This window comes from Ovis canadensis, chromosome 2, assembly GCF_042477335.2.
Source record: "Ovis canadensis isolate MfBH-ARS-UI-01 breed Bighorn chromosome 2, ARS-UI_OviCan_v2, whole genome shotgun sequence".
NCBI classification, from domain to species: Eukaryota; Metazoa; Chordata; class Mammalia; order Artiodactyla; family Bovidae; genus Ovis; species Ovis canadensis.
In genome coordinates, this window is record NC_091246.1 from 228412343 (window position 1) to 228428496 (window position 16154).

The following is a 16154-nucleotide window of genomic DNA, read 5'->3' on the forward strand; positions in this document are numbered from 1 at the left end:
ATATAGAGTTCTGAGGTTTCTATTAAAGGAAAATTGGGCATGTAATATAGCAAGTGAGCACAACAAGTAGTCGGTGAAAATCCTGTGTTCTTAAGAGTGGTCCGGTTAGCAGGAAAAGGGAGTCTGAACTTCACTTTGGCAGCTGAGGGTCAAGGGAAAAGACGGATGCCAAATAACAAGAAAGACCAAGTAAGCAGTACAAAGAATGTATCATCCAGAGACAAAATGGTGGCAGAGGGTAGAAAGCTAGTAAATGAGACTGAGAAAGCTTCCTTATAGGGCTCCCAAAGCAAAGCTGGTCTCATAGCTTGGGGAGGGATGGGGAAATGATGGTATCTATTAGTTATCTATTGTGTGTAACCAATTACCACAAAACGTGCCAGCTCAAAACAATAAACAGATATCATTCTCATAGCTTCAGTGAGTCAGAAATATGGTCAAAGGGAACCCTTGGCTTACAGTGTTTGAACCGAGATCACAATGAAGGTGTTTCTCAAGTCTGGGATCTTATCTGAATATTCAAACATTAACAACCTGCAACCAAACACGATGGTGTTGGAAGGTTTTAGTTCCCAGAAAACGACTAGATTAAGGGCTTCCATTTCTTGCTGTCTCTTAAGAGGGACCACCATTATTTCTTTGTTCTGTGTCCCTCTCTGTTAAACCAGCAAGGAACAGTGTCCGTTAGCATGATGCCAAGCCAAATAATGGAAGTGGTGATCTTCACTCTTACTGATTTCTGTTTGTTAGAAGCCATGGTGGATCTGTGTGTGCATGTGTGTGTGCACACTCAGTCATGACTGACTCTTTGTGACTCCACAGACTGAAGTCCACCAGGCTACTCTGTCCATGGAATATATTTTTCAGGCAATAATACTGGAGCGGGTTGTCACTTCCTCCTCCAGGGGATCTTCACAACCCAAGGATCAAAGCAGCATCTCCTGTGTTTTCTGAATTGGCAAGAGGATTCTTTACCACTGTGCCACCTGGGAAGGATCTAGCTCATACTAAAAGAGGGAGGGGTTACATAGGTCATCAGCACCAGGAAATAGTGGTAACTGGGGGTCATCTTACTGTCTGTCTACTATAGGGAGCTAACATTTTATTCAGTATCTATTATGGCAAGGTGCAATACTCAAATAGTTACATGCAATACTCATTTCCTTGGAGGTCCAGCTCTCAAGTTGTGTGGACTTCAGAAGCATGGAAACAGGAAAAATAACACCACAACTGAAATAAAACTTCCCTCCTTTCTTCACCTCATTTTTGTTTTCAGCTGTAAGAGCACAGGGTTTGGATTAATGGCTCATCCAGTTCTTTGGTTGGGTCTTTTCAGGAATTTCCATTAGCCTGTTATTGACACCTTTCTCAGTTTTCCAGATTCCTTTTTAATTGTGAAAGTTGATGTTGTACTTTTCATAAAGGGTCTGCTTGAGTGTGACAAGGTTATGAAGAGTTCAGTTCAGCACAGTTCAGTCGCTCAGTCGTGTCTGACTCTTTGTGATCCCATGAATCGCAGCACACCAGGCCTCCCTGTCCATCACCAACTCCCGGAGTTCACTCATGTCCATCGAGTCAGTGATGCCATCCAGCCATCTCATCCTCTGTCGTCCCCTTCTCCTCCTGCCCTCAATCCCTCCCAGCATCAGAGTCAGTTCCAATGAATCAACTCTTTGCATGAGGTGGCAAAAGTACTGGAGTTTCAGCATCAGCATCATTCCCTCCAAAGAAATCTCAAGGCTGATCTCCTTCAGAATGGACAGGTTGGATCTCCTTGCAGTGCAAGGGACTCTCAAGAGTCTTCTCCAACACCGCAGTTCAAAAGCATCAATTCTTTGGCGCTCAGCTTTCTTCACAGTCCAACGCTCACATCCATACATGACCACTGGAAAAACCATAGCCTTGACTAGACGGACCCTTGTCGGCAAAGTAATGTCTCTGCTTTTCAATATGCTATCTAGGTTGGTCATAACTTTTCTTCCAAGGAGTAAGCGTCTTTTAATTTCATGGCTGCAATCACCATCTGCAGTGATTTTGAAGCCCAAAAAAATAAAGTCTGACACTGTTTGCCCATCTATTTCCCATGAAGTGGTGGGATCAGATGCCATGATCTTCTTTTTCTGAATGTTGAAGAGTTACTATGGTCTAAAAAATGTACAAACAGTCATGGCACAAACAGTCATGGAATTTCAGAAAAGTAAAGCATAAGCCACATTTTTGCACATCAAATAACTTCCATTAGTTATGAAAATTTATGCTAAATATAAGACTATGCAAGAAAAATTAAAAAGAAAGAAACAGTGTAAGCAAGAGAAAGGGTTGAAGGAGAAGTGATTAGAAGCAAGAAGGAAGCAGCTGAGGTTTACAGAGCACTATTGTGTACCAGGAAGGGTGCTGAGAGATATTTGACCTTGTTCCTTCATTTTGAAATTTGAGCAATTATTTTTTCAAAGGCTTTCTTATATATTTTATATGCATCTCTTGTCTTCGAAAATGCTGTCCTTGTGTGTTGCTTGAATTTTCTCCAAATTTTCAATTACTATTTCATATCATCCAACTCCCCTCTTCATTCCCTTGAGGTTAATTTTGCAGAAAACATATCATATATAACTTTGATAGCAAATTCAACTTGCTTATATTTTTGCTCCCCTAAGTAGGATAAAATATTCTTTTCCAGGATCCCCGTGATCACTGGGATTCAAATGAAATCATGAAAATCTGCAAGGAATTTACTGTTTTGCTATTTACATGCTAATGCTGGCTGAAACTAGGGCTAAAATTCAGGTGATGGAGACTGTTATTCTTGTCTTTCATGATTCAGTGAAGGTTCCAATGTGTGTTGGAATATCCTTTCTCCAGTGGGTGAGCAGCCTGGCTGGACTCAATCATCGCTTTTAGCCTGGGTTTAATTCAGTAGCTCAGTATAGACACAGATTCAGTACATGGTCTTTTACTGCTCTAAAACCAGTTTTCAAATAAATAACTGGCTAGATGATTTCCAGATGCTAAAATAAAAGCTATACAGATGCAAATATATTACATTTAATTTCAAGGCTGTTTAGGGTTTTTACTGTGCCTAGAGAAGACAGCTATAAAAAAATGCACATCACTTTAGCAGAGCATACTTCATCAATTACTCCATTAACAATAACAATGTGGGAAATAATGGGTGAAATTGAGTAGAATAATGTGATGAAGAAAATGAACATAAACAAGAAATGGAAATCACCGAGCAATGAATTAATATTGAATCATAGCTACCCAGAGTACTATTCAGGTCTTTCTTGAGAATATGACTGCTCTGACCACCAATCCACAGGATTTTGAATCACTTTTCTCATAATGAAGTTTTGAGACTTTTGTGATCATGCTCCTTTGCCCTGTCCTCCTTATGACCCATAGCATACTCTCCCAAGATGGCTCTATTCTTTAGTCAAGGAATAAGGGGCCCTCCTGTTTATCAGCCCTAAAACGTTGGGTTCATTAGCACCACTTACTGTATTTCAGTACTCGTATGATGTTAGGTGAAAACGGTTGTCTCCAAGGTCACATAGTTGAATGTACAAGCAGGAACCCAAAGGTGGAGAAGTTAGGGTACAGTAGCTGGAAATGACATTCAATCAGAAATCAGCCACCCACCATGTTTAAAAACACTCAAATTAAGTGGCATTGGAGGAAGGTCTCAAGATATACAATATCCCATGGAATAAAGGGTGAGTTTCACAAAAATTATATTGATAATTTGTTTATGGAAGCCATGAGCTTAAAATAATATGATCTCATTATATGTAGGGCTTCCCTTGTGGCTCAGCTGGTGAAGAATCCACCTGCAGTGCAGGAGACCTGGGTTCGATGCCTGGGTTGAGAAGATCCCCTGGAGAAGCGAACAGGTATCCACTCAAGTACTATGGTCCGGAAAATTCCATGGACCATCCATGGGGTTGCAAAGAGTCAGACATAGCTGTGTGACCTACTTCACTTCACTTCACTTCATTTCATTGTATGTAAAGTTTTAAACTCTGAATTCATGATGTTTCTTGAGAAGGTACAGAGGAAAACTATGCCATTGAATGGGGCTCCAAAAAAATCTTTTAAAAATAGGACATTTAAATTACTTCAAATTTCCTCTTATAGGAGAAAAGTAGATCATAAAGAAGAGAAAAATAATCTAGCTTCATATGAATGTATTTGATAAAGCTAAGAATGTGGAGTCAACTGTCTTTTATAGTAATTATTTTAAATTGAATAATGATAGAAACTCTTTGGTTCCAGCCATGTCCCTTGACCAATAGGCTAAATAATCATGAAGAGAGAAATCCACATAGTGTGGGAAGTGAGGGTGAATGGGAATTCGATTCCATCAGGACTGAAGCAGAAAGAATCTCTCAACAGTGATGTCAATCTGAAAGTGTGGAGGAAGTACTTCTCCACACATACCCAAGGTGGGAGGAACTAGACACAAAAGTGTTGCAGCTTCTTTTTTATCCCTGTAATTTTTAACCTACACTTGAACTTGAAGCTTTCTCTTTCATTAGATTTCCATCTCATTGCTTCTCTTTCTGTATGTCCATTCAGCCTGGCTTCATGTTGACAATGCATGGTTTTGTTTTATAACTCAGTAACTTCCCTTTAGTCTCCAGGTCTACCCACCTTCTTCACCCCTTATTACTAAAGTTCAGAGACCCAGTAAACCTTGACCTTACTACAGTATCCAGTATTGGCTCCTGATGCGCCTGGTCCTGACTTCAACACCCCAGTCCACAGTTTGTCTAAGAAGGCCTGCATATGTTCCGGCAGAATCAGTTTGTGAGAACAAACCAAGTTCTCCCAGATACAATATAATCTTTGAGGACTCCAGTGGTACTTGCCTCTTTGTGTTGCACCTCATTGTGTCTGAGAAAGCAATAAGGGTCCCCAGTAGTTCTATGGAAACCATCAGAGAAGATTCAACCAGGTTCTTGCTCATGCCACATCTGCTCAGACTGGTATGTCTAATCCAGAAATACTGCTTCAATATGTGTAGACACTGTTTCTTCAGTACATAATGGATATAGGCTTCATTAAGTTGGACAAAGTGAACTTCATTAAACAGACCATCCAAGACATATACCTTACTGCGAAAACGATACTCTTTGAACTTTTTCTTTAAACTTCAAATCCCACAGCCATTGTTTATTATAAAGATTATCCTAGATCCTCACGATGAGTTCATTTGCTGGATTTCTGGAAGTGAGCACAGGCACCAGGGCCTACAAACATTTTGGATTCACAGTGCTGAGGATCAGCTATCAGCAGGATCTGCTGCTTATACGGGGTAAGACTTGGAAGCCTCATCCACCTGTTTCTGGTAACAGGCCAAGAAGGCTTTGGAGATGGACTGTCAGATGGTATAAATCTGGGCCACATAATCACCTCCCTTCACTCAGACTCAGATGTCCACCCCAGAAAATCGCTCCTTGTCCAGAAGCAGAACAAGCTTCAGTAGCTTAAAATGCAGTGTGCGTGGCTTGATCTCCAGAGGAATTGTTCACGTTGATGAGGGCTTTGCTTCATTTGCAGGGCACCATGGCTATGGCTGTCTTCTTGTTTGCATCTGAAGATCTTCACCGACTTCAGAGGGCCCTTGGATCCCTGGGCTGGGGGTAGACAAGAGCTCCCCATCTCATAGTGCTATAGCCAGAAAGGTGTGACATGTACGCATCTTGTGCTTGCATGCTTTCTGTCCTGCCCTTATGCACTTGCTCATCAATTTTTTCCTATATCTCCCAAGAAAGAATTCATCTGATGAGGTTTTTTTGGGGGGGAGGGGGGTTGGTGAGCAGGAAGCATTGTGTAAAAATCACCCAGCAATGAATTAGGAGACTGGGCTTCCAGACCTACTGATGCCACCAACTAGCTGTGTGACCTTGAGAAAGACACCTAGTTCAAGTGACTCACTTACAAATCACCAAGTTAAACTCAATCAGCAAGGCTCCTTACATCTTTAACTTACAATGTTTTTTTTTTTTTTTCAGAGAAGATTTAGTATTTCTCTGTTTTTAAGAATCTGTGCTTTCCAATTGGATGGATTAAAAAAATGACAAGAACTTAGCTCAAGTTCTAGTGTATGAATCTTTGCATCTTGGCTTGTAGTTTTCTCTTCCTAATTTTGTTCTCACCACAAAACCCAAAACTAAGGAAAAATAAAATATTAATGCTTTCACATCTATGAAAAAGAAGCGTCCAAGAGACTTTCCACTCATGCATTCAGATTTACTGCACTGTGTACCAGTGGGATCCTGCCGCATTTATTTAAACTTCTGTCACCATCATTGTGAATCTAGCCAGAAGTCTCCTGTGGGCTATGAGATGAAATGCTGAATGGCAACACAAGTAAACACAGCCACATCTCACTTTCTATTCTCCTGGTTATACCATGGGTGTTTAATGACATAAAAAATAACCAGAAGCTACAGTTGAGTTAAGCATGAGCATAAATAAAGTGACAATACAGCAAGCTAGAATGTTCATATTCTAAATTCTACAATCAGATTCCTTTCTCTCCAGGCATCCTTCAAGGTAAATTTATATTTCTTCTCCCCTTACAAAATTTACTTTACCAGATGTCTTTTCTAAAATTGAAACTGTAGCTCAGGAAGCACAGTGAACCTTGGGTGAAGTTCACCTTATGTACACTCCCTTCCACCTCTTCTGTGCTCTTTAATCCTGAAGTGGGCTCTTTTCCCTCTGCCTCAGGAATAGAGCATCTTTTTGGACGTGCATGTCCCAAAGTAAGGGCAGTAACTAAGGATTAGAAAGATATTAAATTTGGAACACTTTAATTGGCTAGTCTCTTTTATATATATAGCTTAGAAATAAAGTGACCAGGGAACTGACTAGTTCTAACTATTCTAACTGGCAGTTTATCACAGTTAGAGCCATATAAGGTCTGGGATAGGTGATGGGAGTGGTAGTGTACAGGTATCTTTAAGTTACAGTGGCAATGCACATAGTGTATCAGGTGAAACATGAGTTGGGCAGGCCACTTGAGGTTCAGGTAAACAATTGTTATGAAAAATTGGACCAGAGTGGCATAATTGAGAGTCTGAATGAGGATGCCTCTGGCACAAGGGCTTAGGGTCACGGAGCTAGACTTCCAATCATTCCCAGCACTGATTAACTTTTTGGTTTTAGGAGAAAATTGCATTGTTCTGAAATTTTTTTCTCATCTGAAAATTTATTCATTTGGCTATTTATCCAAAAGGAAAGCTCCATTTAATGTTTGTTTTAAAGAATAAATAGTTGAAATTAACAGGTTAAAAGAAAAAGAGGAATAAGAGAAAAGAAACATGGAAATCTGAAAACACTCAGCAATTTAAGAACCAGAAAATACTCCAATATGACCAAACTGCATGAGCTTAAGAATGAGGCAGGTGAAGCTGGAACTACTTGTGAAGACCCTTTCATGCCATATTGCAGCATCAGAACCATGTGGGCTAAGCAATGGAGACAAATTGACTGTTTTTAAGCAGGGAAATAACGTGTTCAGGCACATAGTTCGCTTTATTGCTTGGAGCATGAATAATGATATGACTCTTTTTAACACTGAAGTTTAATTACTTAAGCCTCCATCTCTCAGATAAGAAGGGCCTCCAACCCCTTTCTCCAGAGCTACTTCCACCAGTAGCCTAAGAATGATACAGGTGAAAGTGAAAGTCACTCAGTAACGTCTGGCTTTTTGTGACCCCATGGACTATAGTCCATGGAATTCTCCAGGCCAGAATACTGAAGCGGGTAGCCTTTCCCTTCTCCAGAGGATCTTCTCAACCCAGGGATCGAACTCAGGTCTCCTGTAATGCAAGTGGATTTTTTTACCAGCTGAGCCAAAAGGGAAGAAGAGTGATATAACTCAGTCCAAAGAGAATAATCATGATTCTAAACAAGGGACTACAGGTCAAGGGGAAAGAATGAGCTAATCTGTTTTCTGCTGCCACTGCGTCTGTCACAAAAGCTGAAAAGTGGCTTTCTATTTTAGAGAAGTGGCTTCTTTAAATCTGACGTTTTCTCTGCTCACTGCTGGAAGGATCACACTGCTTAATGTACAATTTTGTTTTAAATAAAGAGGATGAAAAAATTGGTGTTTTCTGTCCAAGTTATGGTGACTCCATCTAACTTCATACTTATGCAGGGAGATCCATACCACCATTCCTCCACACTACCGCCTAATCTTTCAAATCCAATTATCTATATGCATTTGTACAGTCACTTCCCCAGATTTCACCCCACCCCACCCCCCAAAAATCTGGTATCTATAGTAGATCCACAAATTCCCTTTGACCTTTCTACTTTGTCTTTTGAGTCTAAAAGTCCCTCCTCATATTCATTCCAATTTCATACCTATTTTCTTTTGCAGAAAGGGAGATATTCTTTGTGGAGAAAAATCAAGCTGTGTTAACACTGCGTTTTAGATAATAGCCTGTGACAATTTCTCAAAGTGAGAGAAACTTGTACAAAACTTACACGGGAATGACTAATCAAAGTAATATAGATTGCTTAGATTACTGAGTCCCTTCTTGATCCAATAAACGGAACTAAAAATGGTCTAGAGATGCATTTTTTAACACATTCTTCCAAAGGTTTCTATGCACAATAAAGTGTCAGAACCACTCACAGAGCTGCTGAGGGTAAATAGGCAAGCAATGATGAGGGCTGTTCCTATGATAGTGATTGTGGTGAAGGAGGAGAAGAGGACATGTGTGAGAATCATGTCAGATGTAGATTTCAGAGATAGATTTCATCTGTTGATAGCATTCAGATTGGAGTCAAGTTGAACTAGCTTTTAAGTGTGTATGGAATCACCACTCAGGAATGGTTCTCCCTGAAAATTCGCTCAGCTACTTTGCTTGCTGACTGGGCACAATGCACCTGCATCCAACCAACGTAGCAGTTCTACAGAAGCAGGGTGTGGAGGCAGTTTTGGTCATGTTTTTGGTCACACTGCAGCTACTTTATTTTACATTCATGAGCACTAACACAGCAGCTGGGATATAAGAAGAAGGCATCAAGGTGGGTGGATGTTAGGTAGACCCTGAGCTCAGAAAGCCAACAGGAGCAAACAGCCTGCTGTCTGCTTGAGACGTGAGCACATGCGCAGTTCATTGCGCTACGACATGGCCCTCCCAGGTACTGACGGCAGCGTCCTTAAAACTCAGAAATCCTAAGCCATGGCAATCCTAAGCATTGCCATGAGTCCTCTTGTGTTTTTGAATCTTCAGTCTAAAACCACCAGCGTATATACAAGGGATCAGCAGAGATGAAGACATGAAAGAACAGAAAATCAAGTGTCATGCATTAAGTCAGTAATCCCCACCCTCTCTTTTATGGGACACTACCCTTCAGGGAGTCAGTAGATTTGTCTCAACAGCAAACGCAATAAAATAAATTGGTCAAATACAGGCTTGAACAAAATTAACCAACTTTCTCTACTGCCTGACGCTTAGAATACTTAATGTGATAATGTGCACAGAAGCTGTAGGGTAACACTTAAGAACACACACCCTGGAGCAGGATCGCTGAGATTCGGATATTTGTTGGGCTACTCACAAGTGTGTTGATCCTCTTCTGGCTTCAGTTTCCCTGTCTGTAAAGGCTAAATAATAATCATACCTACCTTATAGTGTTGTAGGAGAATTAAATGAGATAATGAATGAAAGGGCTAGGCTAATCCTTGGCACTTGATAAGTACTCAAGTGAAAAAAGCTTACAAAAGGCAAACAGACGAACAAACAAAAGGGCAAACAGAGTGTTGAGAACTGACTTGACCTAGAATGATTTGGGAAGTGATAAAGGATGATTTTCTTCAACTTCAAAATCACCATCAGTTTTGTGATTGTGACTTCAGGCATGAAATTAAAAGACACTTGATCCTTGGAAGAAAAGCTATAGCAAAACTAGACAGTGTATTAAAAAGCAGAGACATCACTTTGCTGACAAAGATTCATGTAATCAATGTTTTTTTTCTATGTTTTTTTTATGTAAGCTATGTTTTTTTTTTCCAGTAGACATGTATGGATGTGAGAGTTGGACCATTAGGAAGGCTGAGCACCAAAGAACTGATGCTTTCAAACTGTGTTACTGGAGAAGACTCTTGAGAGTCCCTTGGATTGCAAGGAGATCAAATCAGTCAATCCTAAAGGAAATAAACCCTGAATATTCATTGGAAGGACTGATGCTGAAGTTAAAGCATCAATACTTTGGCCACATGATGTGAAGAGAAAACTCATTGGAAAGACTTTGATACTGGGAAAGATTGAAGCAAAAGGAGAAGAGGGCAGCAGAGGGTAGCATCACCAACTCAATGGACATGAATCTAAGCAAATCCCAAGAAACAGTGAAGGACAAGGAAGCCTGGTGTGCTGCAGTCCACGTGTTACAAAGAGTCAGATACAACTTAGTGACTAAACAACAACAGCAACAACAAATAGGACAGTTATATTTTTTGCTATCATTTGAACTCCCTAAATATAATCATATTTCTTGGAGTCTCAAAAGTAGACCAGGAGAGAAATATTTGAAAATACTCTTCCTTCAAATATATTTTGCTTCTCAAGAACTTATTTTTCTGATTTCTAAGTCAGAGACTGTGTTTTGAAAAAGAGTGGGATATCTATATGTGAACTTGATGATCTATACTTTTTATCTCTGCTGAGAACATAAGAAAAGGAACTGATACCTATTCCTTTCTGTATCTCTAACACCAGTCCTTAGTGCCTTGACTATTGGAAAATTAAGTAAATGCTTACTGAATAAAGTTTCTTGCAGATACCTCTTTTAGCAATTTGGGTAATGAGAAAAAAATTGTTCTTCAGTTTACTTTTCATAATTATAAAACTCAAACTCCTAGGTGAATGGTTCACAAACCATGATCTATGGACCACTGGCAATCCAGAGTCAATTCCTTGCTTAGGTGACAACTTGAGAGGTCTCAGAGTAAACCAAATTATCAAATATTGCCTATAGGAACTTAACATAAAAAAATGTATGATTCCTGTTAAATATCAGTCTTCTCTCTCTATTGGAAAATTCATTGGAGGAAAATATACTGTGACAAAACAATCTTTTAATCAATGTGTGAATATTTGATTATTAGGAATCTCTGGATGTCTGTAGAATAGGTAGAGTTATGTTAATTTTTATGAAGCTACAGTTTTCAACTTTCTCTACATTTTAGAATCACAAAGTTGGGGAGATAGCGGAAAGGCTTTAAAAAGATTTTGAAAAGTTAAAAGAATCTCGGAGATTCTAATTTCATTTATTATATTAAACAACTTGCTTATATCACATTTCATAGAACATTTATAAGTAAGTAGTCCTTTTCTCCCCTGGTGGCTCAGATGGTAAAGCGTCTGTCTACAATGCAGGAGACCTGGGTTCGATCCCTGGGTTGGGAAGATCCGCTGGAAAAGGAAATGGCAATCCATTCCAGTACTATTGCCTGGAAAATCCCATGGACAGAGGAGCCTGGTAGGCTACAGTCCATGGGGTCGCAAAGAGTCGGACACGACTGAGCGACTTCACTTACTTACTTACTTAGTCCTTTTCTTCAGGGCTTCCCAGGTGGTGCTAGTGGTAAAGAACCGGCCTGCCAATGCAGGAGACATCAGAGATTTGAGCTCGATCTCCAGCTCGGGAAGATCCCCCGGAGGAGGGGACAGCAACCCACTCCAGTATTTTTGCCTGGAGGATCCTATGGAGAGAAGAGCCTGGTGGGCTACAGTCCATAGGATTCTAGAGAGTCAGACATGGCTGAGTGACCAAGTGTGCACACACAGTCATTTTCTCTAAAGGGAAGATTGACAAAGATTATTTAGAATTTTAATGAAAAGAGTTGGTAAGAACATGAGAATAATTTATGGACTCCCAGTAAGTGGACTGCAGTAGTACTTCAAGAAATGGGACCAGGAATGAAAACTGAGACAGAAACACAGACAGAACTTGTTCTTCCTATGTCTCTTTTCAGCCAAAGGCAAGTGAGGGCATCAGTATTCCTGGCAATGGGCCCTGATGAGAGAGAAATAATGGTAGCAATGATGATGATGATGGTGGTGATGATAATTATGGAGGATATAAGAGTTAACAATTATCAAGTTTCCTTCATATAATGGGAATTCGAGTTTTTTTTTTATTTAATTCTTACACAATTTCTAAGAAATAGATATCACATGAGCATATCTAATTTCCAATAAATACTTGTCACTGTAATTTTTCTCCTCTTCCTGCTATATACAATTTGGGATACTTTGATCTGTAATAACTTTTGAAACCAGGAATCAATAAAATGAAAAATTAATGGATTTCATTAGGACATTAAAGGGGCTTCCCTGGTGGCTCAGTGATAAAGAATCCACCTGTGATGCAAGAGATGCAGGAGACACAGGTTTGATACCTGGGTTGGAAAGAGCCCCAGGAGGAGGGCATGGAAACCCACTCCAGTATTCTTGCCTAGAGAATCACAGGAGCCTGGTGGGCTACAGTCCAAAGAGTCATAGAGAGTCAGACACGACTGAAGCGACTAAGCACACGTGTACACATAGGACATTAAAAGCTGATTCAATTATAAAAGTTATATTTCAAATTATATTTCCTACATCCTCCAGAAGACATGACTAAAAAACAGAAACACACACACACACACACAGCCCTTTCTTGTGAACTATTGACATTGTTATTTATGAAAGCCCTAAGGAAAAAGTAAAAAAATTCTTTTCTAGTTGCCTGGATTCCAGGTGTTCTCAAAATAAGAAAGATGTTCAGCTACACCAAGCATGCAAGGCACTGACCCGGCATCATGTGGAGCCCGGTGGTCAACCAGAACATCTGAATGAGGTTTGAATCCAGATGTCAAGGACTATGGCCAGAATGATTCACTTTGGGGAAAGCCTTTCTGGCCTTACGTCTAATATAGTTAATGTCTTTATATAGTTGTCATAGTAGTTAAAATTTCTCAATTATTTTCTGAAAACTTTGTGTGAAGGGAGCAAAGCCTGAAAATTTCTTGGTTTTGCCTCTGAATCACACAGACCTTCCAGATAATCCGTTTAGGAAATCTTTCTTAATTTTCTCGTTTACCACTTTTGAACAATATAGAATAAATCTGTGTCCAGCTTTTGCCAAGACAATGCACTGAGGGTTTCCAGTGTTCCCTGGGAATCATTACTTTGTTTTGGTTTGCTTGGGTTCAGAACCCTTGAGATGGCCCTGGAGTTTCAGGTTCATTTAAACTGCTGAGTCGGGCCTGGTTTCCATCTGCAACCATAAAATTGCTTTGGATTTCTCCAAACTCAGCCCAGGTTTGCTGAAAACTCATCTAAGAGTTGGCTAGGGTTCACTGAGAGGTTTGCAGATCTATTTGATTATTTAGTTGTTCAGAACCCAAATTTCTAAATTGCCAGGTGAGAACTTTACCTGGGTGGAAATTCTCTCATCTGGAGGCACTTGCTTGCTACACAAACCCAAGTTTAAAGGCTGCCTATTTGTAAGTGTTAAGATCTCTGAAAGGCAAATACATTTCTCCAAATCTCAGAAAGCCTCTTGAATTTTTCCTCAAATGAAGAGCAAAAATATACATTTGTCAAACCTTTTTTGTGTAAAGTATGGGCCCTTATTCCCTGCTAAGGTCTCCTTTTTCATTGGAAGTTACTGAGATATGTTTTCCAATTTATTCATGTGAATTACACTTTAGCAAATATGAAGGAAGAGGAAAAGGGTTTGATTTCAAAATCAGTTAAAGACTAAAGAGTGGCTGTATACCATGGTACATGTGGAAATATATGTGAGTCAATAGGGGTAGACAAATGTTGCTTAAATTAGACAAAAGAATGGATAATGGAATATATTTTTGACTTATGGAATTTTCTAGCAAAGTGGGATTTCATAGTTGGAAAAAATTGAGTTTCAAATTTTCAGAAGATTTAATAAAATTTATTTTATTTTTAATATAAATTTATTTATTTTCATTGGCGGTTAATTACTCTACAATATTGTATTGGTTTTGCCATACATCAACATGAATCTGCTACAGGTACACACGTGTTCCCCATCCTGAACCCCCCTCCCTCCTCCCTCCCCGTACCATCCCTCTGGGTCATCTCAGTGCATCAGCCCCAAGCATCCAGTATCATGCATCGAACCTGGACTGGCAATTCATTTCATATATGATATTACACATGTTTCAATGCCATTTTCCCAAATCATCCCACCCTCTCCCTCTCCCACAGAGTCCAAAAGACCGTTCTATACATCCGTGTCTCTTTTGCTGTCTCACATGCAGGGTTATCGTTACCATCTTTCTAAATTCCATATATATGCGTTAGAATTTAAATATTTGTCCTTTCAAATAAATTTTAGGAAAAGTGGCTACTTTGTCACCCTCTCCTTCCTCCAACAATCCTTGCTAAATCTAACTTAAACTCAGAAACTTCAGAATGATTTATATCCAAGACACTCTCATCATTATTTTAAAACATGTTCTTCACTTGTTATAACTTTTGGAATGCCGCTAATCAGTGGCTGTTTCTCCATATCCAGAGTGAGGCATATGGCTAAAATGAAAGCTATAATTAAGATTTAAAATTAGTTTGAAATGATTATGGCTAACATTTAAGAAGATCATTTTGATGGATCACTAGTAAAATTTAGTTTTGATAGCACCAATATTTAATATTACTTTGTTACTAAAAATTCCAATATAGGTGTCATTGTTATAAATTTCACAGGTCAATAATAATTATATGAGAAAAATTAGAAAATAAGATAAAAGCTAGAAGGTAAGGCAATGAGCTACATGGATAACAGACTATTTTATTTATTTATTTATTTATTTTTGGTACAGAGAAATTATTTAGGTCATGCTAACTGTGCTTATACACAAAAATGACATACATTCGCATCATAAAAATTTTATATAGTCCATACTATTAGGGAAATCTTTGAGAAGTTTCATAATTCTGCTATTTTTTTAATCTTTGAAACCTAAAAATATTTCCTATTTATAATGTGCTTATTAGTCCCAATGATTCACACATAAAAATTCACTATTAAACCAGGGCATATTCCATGAAGCCAGTCTTCAGTGGTAGTTCTGATTCTAGAGAAAAGGTATTTTTCATGGCATAATTATTTGCATTTATTTGGCCTCCCTACCCACAGCTGGTGGAAGCATCAATGACTAGATTGCATGCCTTTACCACGAAGCGGAATAATCCACTGATTTCCTCAGGCACTTTGGGAATTAAAGGAATTGTCTAGCATTTTCACTCTTGATCTGGCTTGTAATCAGTGTCCTGCTGGTTTGTGTGATACTCCCCAAATGAAAGTAGACTTAATGTCATCCTAGTTTAGCCACCTCTGAACGCCTGTCACCCACAGTCTTACCCTCCACCCAAGGCAGGGACCTACAGAGCTCACATTGGGAGTCAATTTCTTTCTTTTTTTTTTTTTTTTCAAGCCAAGTCTTTACATTGGAAAAGACCCTGATTCTGGGAAAAATTAAAGACAGGAGGAGAAGAGGATGAGATGATGAGACGGTTAGATGGCATCACTGACTCAATGGATATGAGTTTGAGCAAACTTCGGGAGATGGTGAAGGCCAGGGAAACCTGGCACGCTGTAGTCTATGGGACCCAGGATCGAACCTGTGTCAGTCCATGGGATCACCAAGAGTCAGACATGACTGAACAACTGAACAACACCAACAAAAATGTGAACTCACTTGCACCAAAAGAGATTAGGAAGGGGATGTCTAAAATTTAAAATATCAAAAGCATTATCTTTGTCTTAAAATGTGTACAGCTGCTGAAGGACCTAGTTGGAAAGTATTTGAGCAAAGAGGAAAACAATCCACAATTTTGTTTGGTCTTTTAATCTTGTCTTTATCATTTCAGGAAAAAAATAAATAAGAATTACATTTTAAGAAATCTATGTAAAATTCAGGGTGACTGACTGAATATGCTTATCTCATAGAGATACTTCCAGAAGTTCTGAACACATGTATACATTTTCAAGGGACTTCCAGGTTGTGCTAGTGGTAAAGAACATGCTTGCCAATTCAGGAGGCTGAAGAGACACAGGTTCGATCCCTTCATTGGGAAAATACCCTGGAGGAGGGCATGGCAACC

At 39.3% G+C, this 16154-nt stretch overlaps 1 pseudogene; it reads right to left on the minus strand.

Annotated features, from left to right (window-relative positions):
• Positions 1–5208: 5208 nt before the first annotated feature.
• On the minus strand, positions 5209–5661 carry LOC138433144 (small ribosomal subunit protein uS9-like; annotated as a pseudogene).
• Between the last annotated feature and the right edge of the window lie 10493 nt (positions 5662–16154).